At 45.0% G+C, this 21,802-nt stretch overlaps 1 long non-coding RNA gene across 1 annotated transcript; it reads left to right on the forward strand.

Annotated features, from left to right (window-relative positions):
- The first annotated feature begins 8,774 nt into the window (after positions 1-8,774).
- On the forward strand, positions 8,775-19,242 carry LOC131393125 (uncharacterized). Its single transcript, XR_009215867.1, has 3 exons — positions 8,775-8,851; positions 14,294-14,472; positions 18,960-19,242. It is a non-coding gene; the product is annotated as an uncharacterized LOC131393125 (long non-coding RNA).
- Positions 19,243-21,802: the final 2,560 nt, after the last annotated feature.

Consider the following 21,802-nt stretch of genomic DNA (forward strand, 5'->3'; position numbering starts at 1 on the left):
AGTTTGCTTGTACGACACTCAGACAGTCACACCCATGACATTCCTACCTCTTCTGGCAGGTAGCACACCAGTGGTCTGTTTACTTCCCTACATGCCCTGTGCTGGGCGGTCAGGTTCCCTGCCCCCTGCCTCTTCCTGGCTCAGGGCCAGCCCAGCCCCTCTGGGGAAACAGCAGATTGAAGCCCCCTCCTGGGTTGCCTAAGCAACACTGCTGTCTGAGTGCCCTGGAACCAGGCAGCTGTGGCTGCAGGGAAGGGAGAGACCAAGGGAAGGGGGGAGAAGGAGGAGGTGTAGGGGAAAGACCCAAGGAGAAAAGTGGCTCTGGTACAAACCCAGAAGGTGAAATTAAAACCGCAGCCTCGCCATAACCAGCATTATAAAGCACCATGCAAGACTCGAGATGGAGAGGAAAGACTTTACTCGGGGGATTCTATATGGAGCTCAGCCCTGTGGGTCTTTGAGTCCAAACCCCATTCAAACCTGTGCTTTGAGGCCTTTTGACAGCATGAGAGATCCAAAGATAGCAAAATTCAGGCGAATGGGGACTGGCATTTTGCACACCAAGGGCAAATCTTCTATGAATTGCCTTAAGGTGCACAGTAAATGAAGATAAAGATGCCTGTGATTTGTAGTTCACAATGAGCAGTGCCTGCTGTGTGCAGGGGAACATGCGGGTGCTGTGTGTGGGGGGTGGGAGTACAGGGAGGAACAAGATGTTATACTTGTCCTCAAGCAGCACGCAGTCGTCCTTCAATCATTAGCGCAGGAGTGGACTTCTGTAATAGCATGCTAGAACACTCCAAGGCGATGCTTCCCAGTCCATGGGGTTGATTAGGGCTCCAGGGGGCATGGGACTCAGTCCTAATCAATCAGGTCATCACATTGCCCTGGCAACAGATAGGTGCAGAGGGGCACATACCCAATCTCAGCAATGAAGAGTAGGGAGTCTTTTGCTAGGATTGCTGAGAGCGATACATGTTCTCTCTTCTGTGCCAGGAGCTACCATCGGCATCTTGCCACCACATGGAATCTCATATGAAGCCAACATAGTGGTGAGCACAGCTGAGAGATGGAGGAAGATTGGGAGCTGATGACATCATTTGAGCCCCCGAACTGAGCCATGTCAGATCCACCCCTGATTTTGGGTTATATGAGCCAATAAATTCTGTTTCTTAAAGTGGTTTATTTTACTTCCAATGCAAAATACTCAACGAAAGATGTATTAGAAATTCTTTCAAGTGATTAACCAGATTAACCAATGCTTTCCATTCCCTATGTAAAATATACTACCAATTTGTGCCTCTGCATACTGAACACTCACAACCAATAGGCTGCTTTCTGGTACTTTGTCCCTTAACATGTTTATGTTAGTTGTAGTTATGACTGCAGATGTCTTTAATTAAGTAAACTGCAGAAACACAAGTACAAAAGGAAAGACAGTTCCTGGTTCTATGAAAACTAAGTTAAATGCTTTCAAAAGACTTGATAAAAAGTGAGTATTTCAAAATTGCTTTTGGGATAGATATGGATATATATGTAGTTAAAAATGAAACAATAAAAACATGAATGGGTTTTACACTCAGCTTGGGAAGGGTCTTTAGGCCCTTTTTACCCTCTAAAGAAACCAGTGCTGGAAATAGTGGACGATGCACACTGGGTGAGAAGGAGACTATTCATTGTCTCGTAAGAAGCCTTGCAGCTTCCACCTGGGACACGTGGAACATTTGCTCTGGGGAAGCTGGGTGCTATGTAAGAAGTCTATCTATCCTGAGACTGCCATGCTGTTAGGAAGCCCAACTAGCCACATTAAGAGAGAGAGAGAGAGATGCCCTGCTAACCTCAGCTATTCCAACCATGTCAGCTTAGGTTCCAGAAAAGCGAGTGAGGAAGCCATCTTGGATATCTATCCCAGTGGAGCGTTCAGATGCCTCCGGCCCTAGCCACCATCCGACTGCAACCTTACAAGAGATTGTGAGTGAGAACCACCCGGCTGAGCTCAGTCTACCCACAGAGCCACGAGAAATAATGAATTATTGTTTTTAGCCACTTAATATTAGGTTGGTTTGTTGTACAGCAACAGATAATCAGTGTTTTGTGGATGAAAGAAGAGAGTTACAAGAAAAGGGAGGTGGCCCCTAATGTCAAATATCATAAAAAGATCATAGAGGGTGAGAAAAAGCCATTGTATTTAGTAATTAAGAAGTCACCACTGTCCTTGAAGCATTGCAGTTTTAATAGAATGGTGGCAGCAGAAGGCAAAATGGAAGAGTTTGTAGGGCAAGTGAGTGGTAGGAAATAGATACAATGGTGTATTGGTCTTTTTTCTTTCTTTCTTTTTTAATAATTTAACATTCACTGGTGATCCTCGCCTGAATCAATTATCTCATTGGAGATTGCAAAATGGTGATTTTCTAATTCTATCAGTCCTTCTACATTTATTAGCTGACATTCTTCTGTAAGGAAGTGTTTTCCCTCATCAATTGGAGACTAACCTAATCTCTTCCTAAAATGGCAGGTTAAATGCCTCAGTCTTTCTCTTTAATTATCAATTTCCTGACAAAGGAGTTAGTGTCATAATACTTCCATTGGTGGCAAATGAGTTTTTTTCTCTTTTCTCTGTTTCTTTCTCTCTCTGAGTATCATTATGGACTCGTATGCGGACTCATGTACCACATTTATTCAATGTGTTATGATCAATTACAGGCTAAATTAGTCTTTAAAGAAGGAATGGAGGATAGAGCTAGGGATATGATCAGAAAATTCCTGGAAGAATATAGTGGATAAAGAAACACACACACACACACACACACACACAAATTTATCCTTATCAGTAATCAAAAAATGAAAATCACAACTATATAAAAGAGAAAGAAACTATAAGATATCCAATTGTCCTACTGGATGTATAACCCAGAGAAATTCTCACACAGGTCCCATAAAGGACGTGTATAAAGATATGCACAGCAGCTTTGTTTTTGGCTGTGGGGAGCTGGAGACAATTTGAGTGTCCATAATTGAAGAAGTCCTTAGGCAAAATGTGGTGGATGGAGTACTAAGCAGTAGTTAGAAGCAATGGGCCAGATCTTTAAAACATTTTGCTGCAAGGAAGAAAAAAAATTAAAAATGTATATCTTACAATACTATTTACACAAGATAAAAATATATGCATTTAAACCAGTAATACACACTTAAACTAAACGCTTACAAACAAAAGGATATACACTAGACACACTGGAATGATTTCCTATGGCGGGAAAAGGGAATGAGATTGGAGAATATGGATAAAAGAGAATAGTAAATAAAGAAATAAGAAATCCAGCCCTTTGTGACAACATGGATGGACATTGAGGGTATTATGCTAAGCAAAATAAGTCAGAGGGGGAGGTCAAATACCGTATGATCTCATTCATAAATAGAAGATAAAAACAACAACAAACAAACACATAGAGGCAGAGATTGGATTGGTAGTTACCAGAGGGGAGGTGGGGAGGGAGCAAGGCGAAAGAGATTGTTAGGCACATGTGTGTGGTGATGGATTGTTAATTAGTATTTGGGTGGTGAACACGATGTAATCAATGTGGAAATAGAAGTATAATGGTGTATGCCTGAAATTCATACAATGTCACAAACCAATGTTACTGCAATAAAAAAAAAATTAAAAAAAAAACAATCCAGAGGCTTTGCAAGTGAGGAACAGGATCAAGTCAATCCCCTATATTTAAGTAGTAATGGAGAAATGATTAAATTGTTACAACTTTTCTGGGAAGTAAAACTTTTGAAAACATTGACCTAGCAATTCTAGTTTTAGGAATCTAGCCTATGGAAGTAGAAAGTCACGCTTATTAGCATTACAACAGTGAGAAAAAGGGTCAGGGTGTGTCCTTTTGCCCTCGCCCACACCCTGTAATACCCATCCCCGGGTGTTTCAGGGCAACCTCAGAGGTGTTTCACAGGTGTTTGTGATCTGCTTGTGAACAAGTGTAGTCAGGAGGTATTGGTGGTTAAATTCATCATCTCCTGCTCCACCCCTTCCATTTGGCATTGCTATTTCCACTGCCTTTGCTGGGCATGGTTACGACTGTCATTGAGTTCCACCTCTTCTGGAGGCCTGTAGTTGCTAAGGCTGCAGAGTATTCTTCCGTGGTGTAGCCGAGACAATCTTGCTCTTCTTTTGGTTTTACATGCTATTAGAAGTCTATCATTGTGTAACAATTTTTCAGTAAATAACTCTTTCAGTATTTTTTTATGATGTCTCTCTTCTACCCACCCCACCCCCCCAGCCAAAACAATTGCAAGCCAAGCTGGAAGACAAATGCAAGTAATAGATATGCTGGGCTTGAAAGTGAAATGGGAAATGCAAATCACAACCACAATGAGTTACCACTTTACACCCATTAGGATGGCTAACATTAAAAAAAAGGAAAATAACAAGTGTTGATGAGGATGTGGAGAAATTGGAACCCTCGTGCATTGCTGGTGGGAATGTAAAATGGTACAGCCACTATGGAAAACAGTTTGGTGGTTCCTCAAAAAGTTAAGCGTAGAATTACCATATGATGCAGCAATTCCACTCCTATTCAAAAGAATCGAAAGCAGGGCTCAAATAGATACCTGTACACCAATGTTCATAGCAATATTATCCACAATAGCCAAAAGGTGGAAACAACATAAATGTTCATTGATGGGTGAATGATAGGTAAGCAAAGTGTGGAATATACATACAGTGGAATATTATTCAGCTTTAAAATGGAATAAAATTGATGCAGGCTACAACATGGTCAAACGTGGAAAACATTCTGCTAAGTGAAATAAGCCAGACACAAAAGGACAACCATTGTATGATTTCATTTATATGATGTACCTAGAATAAGCAAATTCATAGAGACAGAAAGTAGAATAGAGGTACCAGGGGCTGGAGGGAGGAGAGAATGGAAAAGGTATTGTTTAATAGGTACAGAAATTCTGTTTAGGTTAATATAAAAAAATCTAGAAATGGATGGTGGTGATGGTTGAATAACATTGTGAATGTAGTTGCTATGGACTGAATTGTGAGTCCCACAAAATTCATATGCTGAAGTCCTAACATCCAGTGTGGTAATATTTAGAGATGGGGCCTTTGGGAGATAATTAGGTTTTGAGGTCATGAGGGTGAGGCCCTCAAGATGAGATTAGTGTCCTTATAAGAACAGACACCAGAGAGTTGGTTCTCTCTCTCTTCCTACCACGTGAGGTCACAGCAAGAAACTGGCCATCTATAAGCCAGGAAGAGAGCTCTCACCAGAAACTGACCACATTGGCACCTTGATCTTGGACTTCTAGTCTCCAGAACTGTGAGAAAATAAATTTCTGTTGTTTAAGCCACCAGCGTATGGTATTTTTTTTTTTTATGGAAGCCTGAGTTGTCAGTAATTAATACCACTGAATTGTATACTTGAAAATGGTTAAAATGATAAAATTATGTTATGTATATTTTACCACAATTTAAAAAAATGGATGGGCCAGCCCAGTGGCGTAGCAGTTAAGTTCACACACTCGGCTTCAGCAGCCCAGGTTCATCAGTTCGGATCCTGGGCGTGGACCTACTCACCGCTTATCGAGCCATGGTGAGGTGGCATCCAACATAGAGCAACTAGAAGGACGTACAACTATGACATACAACTATCTACTGGGGCTTTGGGGAGAAAAAAGGAAAAAAGGAGGAAGATTGGCAACAGATGTTAGCTCAGAGCCAATCTTCCTCAAAAAAAAAAAAAGGGAAACAAAAAGTGAAATGGGCAATCTGCTATCTTGCCTCTCCTTTGTAAATCTCTGGATGCCAATCTCCGAAGGACATTAGTAACTGTATAGTAGTGACTCTAGTCCACCTCCCTCAGCCCTTCTGCCTTATACGGATGAGGAAAGTGAGGGTCACAGAAACGAATGATTTAACCAGGATCATAGTTCTCTGTTCCTCCTCCTGTATTCCCTATCTTAGGAATGGCACCACTATCACCCAGTTGCCCACACCAAAAAACTTTGTCATCCTTGATCCTCTCTTCCTCAACAGCTATGTCTTGGTGATTCTACCACCTTAATATCTCTCTCTTCCTACCATCTCTGCCTCAATTTGTGTCACTTTCATCCCTTGCCAAATAACTTTTTAGCCAGTTTTATTGCTTCTCTTCTTGTTCCTCTCCAATTCATTTTCTACACAGCAGCCAGAGTCTTTCCAAAATCCAATCTGATCACGTCATTCTCTCACTAAACTCTTCAATAGCTCCCTTTAGTCACCTGGGTTAAGTTTAAATGCCTCAACATGGCATGCAAGACTCTTCATGGTCTTCTGGTCTCCTCTCAACTCTCCACTCATCACCCAGGCTGCGCTCCAGCTCTTTTCAACTTGTGGTTTCCTAAACACATCATGTTCATTTGTCTTCCTGAAGATTGATGGAGGATGGAAATTTTCGGAGATAAGGATGACAGCACACATGAACATGGTCCATTCTTTCCTTTGCACTCCTTAATTGGCAAGGTGAGGTGGCCTAGGGCCTGGCTGGCCCTCTCCCTGTATCTTCTTGGTCTCCAGGGCAGCCTCGGTGGGCTCCTTTGGTTACTGGATTAAACTGCTTGCCTGCTCCTTTTCTTCTACGGCTATTGGGCAAGGCATTTGACCAAATTGGGGTTGTACAAACTTCAACTGGGTTTGAGCTTTGGGGTGAAAATAGGTCTGATTTTGTTCAAGGCTGCTGAGCCCTGTCAAAGGAGAGAAGAATGTCATAGTTTATAGGCATAGTTCATAGGCATTCTACAGAGGGCATTGGGACTGAAGCCCCAGCAAGTAGTATGACATTATTTGCCTCCTTTGTGACCAGAAAATCAAGAATGGGATTCAGGAAATACTAGGTCCCTTGGCCAATAATCTTAGTGTCTTCCCAGTCCACTTTCCTCCAACCTGCTCCACTTGGTAAACTCCTACTCATTCTTTTTTTTTTTTTTTGTGAGGAAGATCAGCCCTGAGCTAACATCCATGCTAATCCTCCTCTTTTTGCTGAGGAAGACCGGTTCTGAGCTAACATCTATTGCCAATCCTCCTCCTTTTTTTTCCCCCAAAGCCCCAGTAGATAGCTGTATGTCATAGTTGCACATCCTTCTAGTTGCTGTATGTGGGACGCGGCCTCAGCATGGCCAGAGAAGCAGTGCGTGTGTGCGCGCCCGGGATCCGAACCAGGGCGCCAGTAGCAGGGCGCGCGCACTTAACCGCTTTGGGAGCCACAAAGCCGGCCCTCCTACTCATTCTGAAGTTCTTAACTTCCAAGAATATATCTCACCATCCTCCAAGGAGGTTGTCAACTCTTTGAAGGCCTGGACTCGACCTTCATCACTGTACCTCCAGTGCCTAACACTGTTGACGACCGGGTGAACGCAAGATCACGCACCTGGTAAGTGTCAGGCTGGCATCTGAAATGTCTGTTGCCAAAGATCCATTCCCACTTCTCTCTCACGGGGCCAGCCTACCACTGTGGCACTGGGCCTTGTCAATTTGCAGCTCTGTCTCTGCTCAGTCCCCAGTTGGTGGCTGCATATGGGGAACGGCTGAGGATAACACTTCATTGAAATGATCTAGGCAGCAGTTTAGCTGCGCCCTCACCCACACGGCTGTACTTAGAGGCACTCCCGGCCCACGGCTGAGTTCTTTTGTCCTCTACTGCTTTGATATGGGAGTCAGAGAAACATGAAAAGGAAATGGGCTCAGGGACCAGCATCACATCCAAGGAGAGGAGGGTGGCCAAGGGGGTCATGAATCTGCAGACTTCTCTCAGCAAAACTGTCAGCACAGCTCAAAAGCCTGTCCTCACCTCACAGCCTCTCCCTCTTCTGAGACTAGGCCCGGCTGGGTGGGATGGTTTGCTCTAAGTCTTTCCACAAGGGCGTTTAAAGTAAGAAAGAGCAAGACAGAGAAAGGGGCGAGGGGCCGGGGCTGAGGCAGCTGGCCTCTGCTCCGAGTTCAAGTCGGGTCTCCAGACTCAGAGGAGGCAGCGCATCTCCGTCTCTTGCCTTTCCGCCTCTGCTGTCCTCTCCGGGCCGCGGGGGCCGATTTCGCGCCGAGACGCAGCCTAAGAAGAGGAGAGGGAGTTTCTTCCGAGGCGCCGGGACGGGAAGAAGTGCGAGGAGACAGCCAGGAGAGCGAGCGGCGAGGAGACCGCGGCTCCAGTGTGGGAGCGGAGGGAGGAGGCCGCGGCGACACGGCCGCGCAACGGGAGGCCGGCGGGCGGGCGGGCGGCAGCTACCCGGGCCGAGCGCCTGGCTACCCCGCGGGCGCGAACAGCGGCGCCGAGGCAGCCGCGAGCGGAGCCCCAGGCGCAGGCGGGCCCGGGTGGCGCGAGGCCTGGCCGGGAGGCCCCTGTCGCCCCCGGAGGCGGAGCCGGGCGGGGCTGCCCCCGAGCAGGGCTCTCCCGGCCGCGGGCCCTCAGGCTCCCCGCCCCGCGAGCGGCCCCGGCACATGATGCCCCCCAGCGCCACCCGCCCTGCCCGGGAGCCCGGCGCCCATTGGCGGCGGCGGCGCGGCGTCCCCGCCCCTCCCCGGGCCCGCCCCCTCCTCCGCCGCTGCGGCCGCCGCTTCCCGGCTCCGCCTCCTCCCTCTCCGGGAGCCGCCGCCGCCGCCGCCGCTGCCGCCGCCCCCGGCCGGGGCCCAGCCAGCGCCCGCCGCGCCAGAGTCGAGTCGCCGCTGGAGCCGCTGCCCGCGGCCCCGCCATGAGCGGAAGCGCTGCCGCCGCCACAGCTGCCGCCGCCGGCCGCCTCAGCCCTCCGGGCCACGGGCCTCTCCGGGCGGGCGCCCAGGGTGGCGGCGCCTGCGGCCGAGCGCCGGGAGCAGGTACGGGGGCCGGCAGCGGGCCAGACGGGGAGGGGTGTGGGGTGGGCTCCGGGGTGGGGGCCGAGGGCGTGCGGTCCAGCCGCGCGGCCCCGCCGAGGCGGGGAGCGTGGTCGGGGTGAGCTTTGTGCGCCCGGAGCCCCTGGGAGCCCCGCGCCCTGCCGCGCCGAGCGGCTCTCAAAGCGTTTTCCCACCGGGGCAGCCCGGTCCCCTCGGGCGGCAGGGCAGGACCCCTCTAGGTCTCCGCCCGGCACAGGAGGAAACTGAGGCTTCCGGAGGCAGTGACTTGCCCGAGGTCACATACCGGTGAGAGTCGTCGCCTGGCTGGCACCCAGCGCCGCAGGGGGCTGGGAGGAGGAAGAGCCCCCCGCGCCCGAGAACCGGGAGAGATTGATGGGGAGCAGGGGGCGCTGGGCCCTGGTCCCAGGCTCGCCCACCCAACGCTCTTTGGGCTGGCTTGGGAGAAGAGGTCTCTGCGGCGTGGGACGGAGGAGCAGGGGCCGCTCTGGGCTTGGTGGTGCCCTGGGGAGCGGATTTGGGGAGCCGCAGGGGGAGAGACCCCCGTAAGGGGTGTGCTCTCGGGGAAGAGGGCTTTCTTGAGCGAGTGGGCCAGAGCTTCAGAAACTGCTCATCGCGGGGACCGTTTGGTCTCTGCCAGGCCACCTTCCCTACCAGACTACACCAACCCCGCTGGGCTGACTAGGAGGGAGGCCTGCCTGCTTTTGCGGAGACGCCCGTAAGGTGTCTTTTTCACCATAGGGCCCGAGTTTCGCTCATGCCCGGAACAGAACTGCATATATGGCCATGGTGAGGACATTTCTGCCACAGAAGGCCGAATGAGCTTTTTTTGTGTGTGAGGAAGATCAGCCCTGAGCTAACATCCATGCCAATCCTCCTCCTTTTGCTGAGAAAGACCAGCTCTGAGCTAACATCTATTGCCAATCCTCCTCCTTTTTTCTTCCCCTGCTCTCCCCAAAGCCCCAGTAGATAGTTGTATGTCATAGTTGCACATCCTGCTAGTTGCTGTATGTGGGACGCCGCCTCAGCATGGCCGGACAAGCGGTGCATCAGCGCGCCTGGGATCTGAACCTGGGCCGCCAGCGCGCCCACTTGACCGCTAAGCCACCGCGCTGCCTGGAATGAGCTTTTTCCAGGTGGTCTGGACCTGTCACCCTTGGAGAACCCCCAGAGAGAGGACAGCTGTCCCAGGCGAGGGGGAAAGGAAGCTGGGAGCATGGGGACAAGTCACCCGCCTGCCTGGCATGTAACGCAGGGCCGTGTACTGCAGGGGATTCCTGTTTTTCTTTGGGGTGGGCGATTGGGTAGGTTGTTTACTGAGGATACATCTTGGGAAGGGAAGGAAGAGAGGACTGGAGTTTTGGAGGAGAGGGAGAGGGCACATGTTATAGGCAATGCAGAGGGTCCTGTGTGTCATTGGCACCAGTGGGATCGGTGCTGTGGGGTCCCAGGTTCTTGGTCCACAGACACAAAAGAATTTGAAAGTGGACGCACAGCGGAAGTTATAACAGGAGGACTTATTAGCAAAGCGAAAATACACCCCCAAGGGGGGGCGGGCAGGCTCAAGGGGAGCAACTGCACCAAAGTTGTGGTGGATAGTGGCTTTGGAAGGTCGGTCCCAGGGGCGGGTGAGGGTCTTGGAAGGTGGACCAACCGGGGCATTGTTTCTATCCCCACATCGGGAGGCGGAGATTTTTTCTTTAACATAGGCATCTCCGAAACTGTCATGGCGGTGTCCCCCCCCCCGGAATACAAATGAGGGTATAATAAGGGTTGGGGCTACTCTTGGTCAGGGTCGGGGGAGTGCTGCATATGGGAGGAGCTGCTGCCCGGTGATTGGGACGCTGCACCTGGTGGAGTGACCTTGGCGTCAGTGGGGGTCGGGGGGAGTGTTGCACATCCGAAGAGTCGCTGCCCCGCAATTAGGATGCTGCACGTGGTGGAGTGACCTTGCTCCCAGCTCATATCTAGCTTTCTGCGGATCTCATGTGGAGCTAGACACCAGAAGCTGTGGAATGGGGACAAAGGAGAGGCTAGTCAGTCTTGTGGGCGAAGGGAGATGAAAGGGCTGCTGATGGGAGGGGGACAGTGTCTGGTCTAGAGAAAAAGATGGGAATGTTTCAAAGAGGGAGCCAAACTGATGAGTTTGAAGGAGTTGGTTGGGGGTGGACAGTATCTTACAAGGTTGAGTAATAGGTTTTGGTCTGCAGTCACTGCGTTTTCTTTGAGCACGGATGGTGGTAGTACTTTTATATGAACATTTAGCTTTCGCACTCCCCACCCCCACTGTGTCTCCTGTTGTAAGGCTGCAGGCCCATAGTGTTGTCTTGGAAGTAAGACTTGACAGAGGAGGAAAGGAAAAGACTAATTAGCAAATGCATTAATTAGGCCCCTTTGTCCTAGATGATTCCTTATTTAACTCAGCTGGTTTTTTTGCTGCCCTCCTGCACCTCAGCTTTCCAGCTGTGGTGGCTGTTGACAGGGTACTTGGTGAAGAACTGCCCCGATTCAGACAAGATGGGTTAGATTTTTCTAAACTAACACGTATTTGACAGATATATATAAAAGCATGTAAATTTACCTGTCAAAGACTTATAATCAGGGAAATGCAAATTGAAACAACAACGAGATGCCGTTTCACACCCATCAGATTGGCAAAAATTCAATGCTGTGATAACCAAGTGTTAATAAGGTTGTGGGGAAGTCAGCTTTTGTATACTGCTAGTGGGAATGTGACTGGGTCCAGCCACCATGGAGAGCAGTGTAGTGATGTCTAGTTGAAGGAGGACAGACATACCTGTTTACCCAAAATGTCCATTTCTGGCATATACTCTAAGAAATCCTTGCATACTTGTCCAAGAAAATAGGTACAAGAACACTCACTGCAGCTTAAATGTCCACCAAACTGGAATACACGAATAGTTAGACAGTCCCACATGATTGAAGGTATAGCATTGTGACAAATAAACTATAGCCACATGCATTAAAGTGGTTGCATCTCATGAATATAATATGGGATGGTGAAGCAAGAAACAGAAAAATTCTTAACAGAGTGTTTCCACTTGCATAAAATCTGAAAACATGCAAAAATTATATTGTTTGTGGCTGTGTGCGTACATAGTAATAGTATAACAACGTGCATGGTAATGATTAACACCAAGTTCAGGATAGTGATGATCTCTCAGAAGAGAAGATGAATGGGGTTGGATGAGGGTACACAGAGGGCTTTAGTTATATCTGTAATAGTCTGTTACTGAGAACATCTGAATCGGATCATCGCAGATTAAGATTTGCTTATATCGGGTGTAGGGTACAGAGATATTCATTATATTATTTTAAACATTTTTTCAGACGTTTGAAATATTTCTCACATGCAAAAAATTTTTTTGTTCATAGAGCACAGGGTTTTTGCCCTGTAATAATGAAGCTCTAGCTACAGGCCCCCGCCCAGCACAGCCTGTTAGGCTGCAGGCTCGTGATCCTTTTCTCACCCCTTTCTGACCCGCACAGCCTAGTGTTGCGGTGGCCAACTTTTATTTTGGGATTGCTGATAGGCATGGAGCATTTCCCAGTCTCTCTAAACATGCTAGTGACCTAGGTCAGCAGTTTGAGCTTTGTCAAAATATAAGTGCTCCAGGACATGCTGACTTATCAGATGTAGGGAGGGACCCAGAAATCTGGTTCTGAAAAGCTTCCGCAGTAGATTCTGATGTCCACTAAAGTTCAAGAACCACTGCCTTAGACTTCTGACTCTGGGCTGTACTGCATTTCAGCTTTGCTGCCTTCTGTTGCCCGTCCTGCATAACTGGGACTAATTTGGACCCGTGTGATACTTAGCTCTTTTGCAGGGTGCAAAAGAATGTTAGGGTTGGAAGCCGTTGAATGTTAAGCCCTTCGTAATCCAGGCTAGCTATTCCTCTTATTTTCATGCAGGTAGCTAAGGGGCCCACCTCCCACGAGGGCTGTTTATCAGGTTTTACAAATTTAACCACGTTTGTCACTATATGTGGTTTCATATAACTATAGGATAGGAGCAAAAAGGGTCTAACAAAGAAGGAAAACCATTAAATTTGGAGAATGTAAACCCCCAAAGGTAAATGTATGTGATCATGCCTTCTTCTGCAGATGATAGTTATTGTTTTAGTGTTTAGCTTATGACATGCATTGGAAGTTCAGCTGTTGGAACCTGTAGTCTAAGATTACAGTCTTTAGGAAACAACTGATTGTCCCTTTAGATGTGAGAGTTTCCTTTTTCCCATATTTGCTAGTTTTCCGTCTCTGCTGGACCCCTTTTGCTCTGGTCCTATTATGCTTAGGGGTGAATTTCTCTTAACAAATGTGAGGATTTCTAGTAATGAAATTTGTGAAATGCCTGTTTGTCTTTGGTGAGGTGATTCTTTCTGGAAACCTACTTTGGAGGTGCAGTGTTGCCCTGGGTACATTTTTGCAGGGCTGCTGTGTAGGGTTGTGTAGATTGGGCGCAGCACAAGGACGCCTGTGTTGGGCGGCAAGTGGGAGTGGAAATCCATTCTGTGCTCCACTTACCAGGATGAGCGCCTCATGTGGAACTGTGCTGCCTCGGAGAGGGGGCACCCCTTTCTCATTCTCACAGAGGTGCTTTATGAACCAGCATGGCCCTGCAGCTGGGGCCCTGTGGGTCCAGCTGTAACTAACGGTGCCGTCCATACTCATCACGGGTTCTGCAAAGAGGGCTGCACGTGAGCTTTTACGGGAAGGGACCTACCGCTGGCTTTTCATCACCATGCTCAGTTGAATGGGGCTGCAGAAATATGTACAGAATGAACTGTTTAGAATATACTGTGGGAGATCAAGATTTGGCCATCCTAAAATATATCTCTTTACCTTGATTGTTTTCTCTAAGGGACATTTGACCTCCCCCACTAACTGCATAAAGAACTTGACATGGTGGCTCCTCTCTGGAACAGATCTTCTATCATGATGGCTGTAAAGATAATGTAGGATAAATGTTACAATAGGAAAGGCACCAACAAGTCCATCTTATCGGAAGTTCTGTCTCTGGCCACATTCTCTGGATGGCCCTGCAAGGAGTTGCCAGATAAACATTTACATTTATAAGGGAAATCTCCATTTGTAAGGGTATCTCCCTCTCTGTTTTGGGAAGAGGGGGGTGGCCTCATTTCTAGAGGCTTATCAATGTGGAAGGTGAGGCCTTAAATCTGTATAATAACCTTACTCTTGTTTACTGTGCTTTAGTGGTAATCTCCTGTAACTGACTCCCCCCACCCCCAACATCCTCCGTTGTCGTTGGCTGAACATAGTATTTAAGACGAGAATTTCTGCTATTGTGTTGAGACTCGCAGTGTTCCTGCTTTCTCCCATGTATACATGTTATTAAACTTGGTATTATTTTCTCCTGCTAACCTGTCTTGTTAATTATTTGGCCAGCCATAAGAACCTTAAGGAAAAGGGCAGAGGGAGATTCTCCCTCTTCCCCCACAGTTTTGGCGACCACGAAGGGACCCTAACTGGCTGGCTAGTTGCCTTCTCTGGCTGGAAGAAGTGCCTTCTCCCTGGACTACTGCAGATGATGAGATACGGGAACGCCTGACGAAAGCCGGCAAAAGGTAAGATTTCTTACCACGTCAGGCTCCCGGAATCTCTATCTGCGGGGTCCGGTGGAAGCAAGCGGTGAGAATTTTTTTCTCTTTCTAAATTTAGATTAGCAGGAGAAAATATTTGGGAAACTAGTTTCTTGTGCTTTTAGTGACTCTTGGTTTAAATTTGGTAGAGTACTCTTGGTTTTGATCTTGATCCCTTTTCCTCCCAGAGTAATCTCTGTCTTGTTCTGTGTCCTGAGAAAACTTGGCTTTGTGACCAGTGAGAATATTCTCCTTGGTCTCCACCATACGGAAGGTGCGTTTACCGGAGTGCACCTTGGTGGCCAGTCGAGTAGACTGGGGTTCCAAACTGTCTCTTTGTCTGGCTGTGCCAAGCTCTTAGGGGAGTTTGTCATAAAGGGCCCAGTCCATAAGGGCTTTTGTTGTCTTAACCTTCGTTGCTTGTTAGTGCTGGAAAAATCCCATTCCGGTATCGCCCGCCCGGTGTCACAGATTAGCGGGTCTGTGACTGGAGGCATCCCACACTATTGTGGGAGACCGGAGACACCATCCTTACCGCCTGTGCAACGAAGGTCTTTACTTTCTCTGAATATCTTTGAGAGTGAATTCTGTGGATCATGGGGGCTACATCATCTGTGCCCTCACCAGGGATGCCTCTTGCGTCCATGGTAAAGATTTATTCTAAGCGTGGAAAGTTACCTCTGGGTCTTTCCTTAAAAAGGCTTATTGGTTCGAGTCACTATTGGAATAAATATACAAATGAAGATCCTACTCGTCAATGGCCAGACCACAGATCTTTTGAATTGGAAAAACTTCTAAATTGGGGAAAAAAAATTGTTTTGAGAGCTCTCACATAATTGTTTAATTGGTACCTAAGAAAAGGCCGGAAAAAGGAAGGGAAAAATTTGACTAACCTTAAGACCTTGACTCAGGTTACAATTGAATTGAGAACATGTAAAAGTGTAAGTGTTGATAAGATTATAAAGGTTGGAATGTTTGAGCTAATTTTATATAAAGAGGTTACATGAACTTTGCCTGAGTATGTTTTAAAATGTCTGACTGGGAATGCTTCTCTTGTCCAAAATTAGAAGACCAAGACCTATTGATAAAAATCTTAATGATAACTATGTTTAAAGGTATAAGAAGTGATGAAATTTACATGAAATTTTATAGAAAAAAACTGATGTTATTTCTATTACAGTACTAGTTAACAAAAATAGTAATTTAAATGATGGCTAATTTTATCTAATGTCTTACGAAGTCTTGTAGGCAATCTAAATAATTATTGGGAATAAGTAACTAAATAGTTGTCAAAAAGATGAATGTTGGATGAACTTTAAACAATAATTATGTGTTATGGTGGTTACAGCTTCCAAACTCTTTTTGGTGACTTACAACTTTAGAGTTTTGCTAAATTTTATGATAAAAATTCTCTGAGTATCATCATTTCCAAATAAGATATTAGACATTGATTGCTAAATGTACGTTTGTCTACATTTGGCTTTTCATTACAGGAAAACTAAAAGGTGTTTTGGGTCTATTGATAAACATGTGTTTTATTAAAAGATTGTACTATAAAGTAACATATTTCTAGAAGTTATGAAGTGTTTATAAATTTATCAAGCCATGAAATGCTACTGTAAAAAAGGTTTATAATTATTTTTACTTACAAATTAAGGTTTCTAAAGGTTAAAATTTCTAATTAGTGTATGTGATTGAAGCTACTAAATATTAAGAAAAATATGTCTGTGTACAAGGAAAGTAAGATGTATAAAGAAGGAACAAAGAATGGAAATATTTTGTTTGATTGATTAAGAAAGATAAATTTGTCCTCAAGTACTAGGAGGGAAAAGAAAGACATGGGACAAATTCTGAATGTAAAAAGAAAGTTATAGAAGGTTTGTGGAAGAGGAATTCTGGAAAAGGAGTTTTTGCATGGTCAAGTTGGCTAAGATTGAAATGAATTTAATTAAGTAAATGAGTTTTAATATCAGAAGTAAGCTGGTACAAAATTATAATTTGGTCTTATTTCTCTTAAAAGGATAATTTGCTTAAACTTGATAAAGAGGTTATAAAAGATTTTTCTTTACCTTTGGGTAAGTCTACCTAAAAGACAGGAAAAAAAAAAATTGTTAATTTCCTGCATTCAGAAGACTGAGGTCTCTCTAGTAAGGCTTTTGGGACTGTTAATGCTCTGTTTGCTTTGACTTTTTATATTTTTGACAAGCTCCCCAAAATTCATATCTTAAATAAAGTCTTTTTTTTACTTTTTTTGTTTGAGAATTTTCAAAGGGCCCTGGGACTTCTCAAAGAAATTTGCTCTCTTCCTAAAGAGAAAAATACTAAACTTATTAGGCTTATTCAGTATGTTAAATTACATGGAAAGCATTGTCAGACAAGTGATAATAAGCCTGCTTAGGTGGTATTATGTGGATAAATGTTATTGATATAGGTGTTTTAAAATTGTATAACATTACTGAAAATCTGATCTGTCCTGGTTATCAGTCATAATTCTGGTTATTATTTAAAGTGTTGTATGTCACAAAATTAACCAAATTTCTTTGTCGATTGCCATATTGAGGTCTTGTTGTTTACAGACTTATTTCTTTGCTCTAATGCTTTTGCAAAATGTTTCAACTTCAAAAAAAATCATGGAAAGGACTCTGACATTTACAGTGGAGTACAGGCTTCTTTTTTATATAATTTTATTTATTTATTTTTTCCCCCTAAGCCCCAGTAGATAGCTGTATGTCATAGTTGCACATCCTTCTAGTTGCTGTATGTGGGACGCGGCCTCAGCATGGCCGGAGAAGCGGTGTGTGGGTGCGCGCCCGGATCCGAACCTGGGCCGCCAGCAGCGGAGCGCGCGCACTTAACCGCTAAGCCACGGGGGCCGGCCCGAGTACATAAACTTTCTGATCATAAAACTGAACTTGATAAGAAATTACAGCAATCTGATGGAGAGGCTGATAACTTCATGAAGCTGCTAACAAAAAGATTGGGATCAAGAATGGATTACACAGGACTGAATGAACTGATAAAGATGATTATAATTTTTATGATTTTTCATTTGAAGTATTGCTGAATTTTTAATGTTTTGTTTTTGTCAGATTTAAGGAAAACTTTTTCTCTTTTCTCCTGAGCTAGCTATGATTTATAGCAATTTAGTAAATGATACTTTAGTAAGCAAAATTAAAATATTTCTCTTTTTCTCTCTACCTGATCCCTCCAGAATCTAAAAACTCTTAGTAAGTGAGTATTGTTGTTTTCATGGCAATATAGTTATTTGCATAAGTTCAATAAGAATCTGTTCTCCTTAGGGCCGGCCCCGTGGCTTGGTGGTTAAGTGCGTGCGCTGCGATGCTGGTGGCCCGGGTTCGGATCCCGGGTGCGCATCGAGGCACCACTTCTCCGTTCATCCTGAGGCCGAGTCCCACATACAGCAACTAGAAGGATGTGCAGCTACGACATACAACTATCCACTGGGGCTTTGGGGGGAAAAAATAAAATAAATAAAAATCTTTAAAAAAAAAAAAAAAAAAAGAATCTGTTCTCCTTATAACAGGACACAATTGGAAACACTCCTTATATTACCAAGGTTGTGACTGGAACATCATATTTGCGATATAACCATACAGCTTTTGAGGAATGAAGATTGGACTTTATTCCATAAAGCCACGTGGAAATATTGGCCTGGTACCTTATGCTCCAAGCAGCACTTACCAGGATAAGTAAAGAATGTCACTTATCTGGCAGGCACAAGGAACCTCGAAATATTTTGGGGGAACCTCGAAAGAGAGGAATTCACCCAAATCTGTAGGTATTACAGGCGAAGTCTGATGACAAAATCCTTGGCTTGGCTTTCCTGGCCTCGAGAGGCCTTTAAAGTTCAATCTGAGATTCCTTATAAAAAGTTCCAGCAAAGCAGATTTAAAAGAGCTTATATGATTAATTGCTATTCTTGCTGTACTTATGTAAATAATTGGGCCAACTTTATTGGAACTAGACTTATTTTGCAAACTAGTTACTTTTAATTTGGCTATCTTTGATAAAAATGAGGGTGATTTTAGAAAGAAAAATTATATTTCAGTAAAAACTCTAGTATACATTTGTGGATATTAGATCCTAGTTTTGTTGTCTTTTGAGGTTTTTGTTTTATATCTGTTGACTAGACTGGATCCTGATTTCTTCTAGTCTCCTGAAATATCTGGCTACAGATGTCCAAACTAACGTTTTTGATTTTTTTCCATCATTTTCATTTGAAATCACTGAAAACTGAACCTGCCCTTTTTCCTGAAGCCTTACAAACTGAAGCTGATGGACTTGATATAAACTTAAGAGATTACCCAATGACATCATCAGAGACATTTTAAACTGTAAAAGATGCTTTGACGCTGACATCTAAAAATCTTCTTAACTGGCTGTCCTCTAAACTCAGAAACTGCTTTACAACTTGCTCCAACCATTAACCTTGTTTTCTTTTGTTTCCATAGAAATGCTTCTTATTAAATACTTGATTGCTTGCTTCCACAATATAGGCGTAACCTTGAGAGCCCACCTGCATCACCACCTTCTAAAATGAACTTAATTGAACTGATCTATTATCAGGACTAAGAAATGTGTTCAGTGAGATGAAACAGCCTACCAACTCAGCTTCTGGACTATGAAACTTCTTTAAGTTTCAAAAGGACTGTGAAACTTCTAGTTTCAAAGGCGGGACTGTGGGAGATCAAGATTTGGCGATCCTAAAATATATCTCTTTACCTTTATTGTTTTCTCTGAGGGACATTTGACCTCCCCCACTAACTGCCTAAAGAACTTGACATGGTGGCTCCTCTCTGGAACAGATCTTCTATCATGATGGCTGTAAAGATAATGTAGGATAAATGTTACAATAGGAAAGGCACCAATAAGCCTATCTTATCAGAAGTTCTGTCTCTCTGGCCACATTCTCTGGATGGCCCTGCCACGAGTTGCCAGACAAACATTTACATTTATAAGGGAAATCTCCATTTGTAAAGGTATCTCCCTCTCTGTTTTGGGAAGAGCTGGGGATGGCCTCATTTCTAGAGGCTTATCAATGTGGAAGGTGAGGCCTTAAATCTGTATAATAACCTTACTCTTGTTTACTGTGCTTTAGTGGTAATCTCCTGTAACTGAATACCCCCACCCCCAACATCCTCCGTTTTCCTTGGCTGAACATGGTATTTAAGACGAGAATTTCTACTATTGTGTTGAGAAACGCAGTGTCCCTGCTTTCTCCCATGTATACATGTTATTAAACTTGGTATTATTTTCTTTTGCTAACCTGTCTTGTTAATTATTTGGCCAGCCATAAGAACCTTAAGGAAAAGGGCAGAGGGAGATTCTCCCTCTTCCCCCACAATACCATTATGTATGGAAAGACAGAATGAGAGAGAAATCGCTAAAAAGACAAGCGTCTGGTAAGTGGAGGAGAGAAAGTGGGTATAATATGCCACATTTGCCTTTGCATTCTTGCAGTGCTCACTTTCAGGGGGAAATAGGATGTTATTTTTCTCTTCCTATTTCCCTCATACTAGCATTCTTGAATTTCTTAAGACCTGAGGCTTTTTAGCCAATTTTGAAAATATTTACCCATTTGTATTTTCCATTAAGTGATTGTTGACGCTTCTGCTGTTTCATCTTTTCCTGGAGAGAGAGTGGTGGGCGGAGCTGAACCCAGGACAAGACTGCACTTCCTTCTGCTCTCGCACAGAATGGCAGTGTGGTTTTCAGAACAGTTGTCAGGGCAGAGTGCTGCTCTGTGGGCTCAAGGGAGAGGGACATTTGAAGTGGTTTCTGTTGTCTCTTTTATTATTTTTAAACATGATCGAGGATGATGGATAGAGAGTTCCATTGTGCCTTTGCTGCTGTCTTGAAGGAATTTTTTTGAAGGAAATGTGTGTAAATAAAACTAAAAATGTTTGACATGAGTCGTCTTATGCCCACACAAACATAAACAGTCCTCACCTGTAGGCCTTACCCAAAGCAGTTTGGTTTTTTTCTTGTAGTGCTGTTCTAGGGACTGCTCAGAACACTTACCTGGAGTGAGTTTGGGCAGGTGGAGGAGGAGAATGACGGGATTATACTAGGGGTGGTCAGTAGTTCCCTCCACTCATGATGTGGAAAGCTGTTCCTGCCTTCTCTGCTTTTGTGGTAAAATATGTGTAGAAATCAGGGAGATATTGTGACTTTTGATGTATATAATCATTTGACCCTGCTGAAGGGAAAGAGGGAGGGAGGAAGTGGTAAGAGGAAAAACTCCAACCCTGGAAGAGAGAGTGGCAAACATTCAAGTGGTGGGACGTTTTGTAGCTTTGGGGATGTCCCGAGTTGAAAGTTACCTGTCTGTATCCGTTCTGCTTCAGCATCTCTGATTTCAGTGTCTGCAGATGGTGCTTACTGATCTTCAGTTGAAACCTATTTTGTTGTCACAGAGCTAGAGAGTAGCCATTTTGGAGACTAGACTGAGGTGGTAGGGTAGGCTAAAAGTAAAACAAGTACTTATTTCATAATCGCTTTTGCAAATAGGAGTTGGGACTCTCATAACGAACAAAAATTATTTTTCCTTTGGCTTTTAGGCTGTTTTATTTTTTAGAATATTTAATAGGTTTGTCTTCCTGTGTAGATTTTTGTTGCCACCTCAGTACATATTTGAGCACCTCTGGGGGCCAGTATTCCCAGTACTCAGCACCGATTCATTGGGGTGATGGCCTTCACTGTCGGAGACTTCATTACCTGAGGCACTGACGACAGCACAGAGGAGTGTGCTTCAGCCGTTGCTTTCTTCTTTCCCTTTCTTCATGCTTCCTTCCGCTTCCTGGCCTTCTGGGCTTGGTGGTGATCTGCCCATCTGTTAGGACAGGCCCTGTCCCGTTCTTTGGACTGGGCACCCGCAAGTAAATCCCTCGAACAGTATTGAGCCAGACTGAGGGCCACCACAGGGCTCCAGCTCCTCTTCCTTCGTTGCTGCCTGTGTTGCTACCGCCCACCCTTTGCTGTGGAGCCTGGAAGGTGCCCCCTGCCAGTCATACAAAGAGGCTTTGTGCTCCAAGGATGTTCTAAAAGCAGGATCACTGTAATTATAATTCCCTAAGCACAACCAAGTGTGGGAGATCAAGATTTGGCGACCCTGAAATATATCTCTTTACCTTGATTGTTTTCTCTGAGGGACATTTGACCTCCCCCACTAACTGCCTAAAGAATTTGACATGGTGGCTCCTTCCTGGAACAGATCTTCTATCATGATGGCTATAAAGATAACGTAGGGTAGAGGTTACAATAGCAAAGGCACCAAGCCTCTTTATCAAAAAAC

The sequence above is a fragment of the Diceros bicornis genome, chromosome 28, assembly GCF_020826845.1.
Source record: "Diceros bicornis minor isolate mBicDic1 chromosome 28, mDicBic1.mat.cur, whole genome shotgun sequence".
NCBI lineage: Eukaryota > Metazoa > Chordata > Mammalia > Perissodactyla > Rhinocerotidae > Diceros > Diceros bicornis.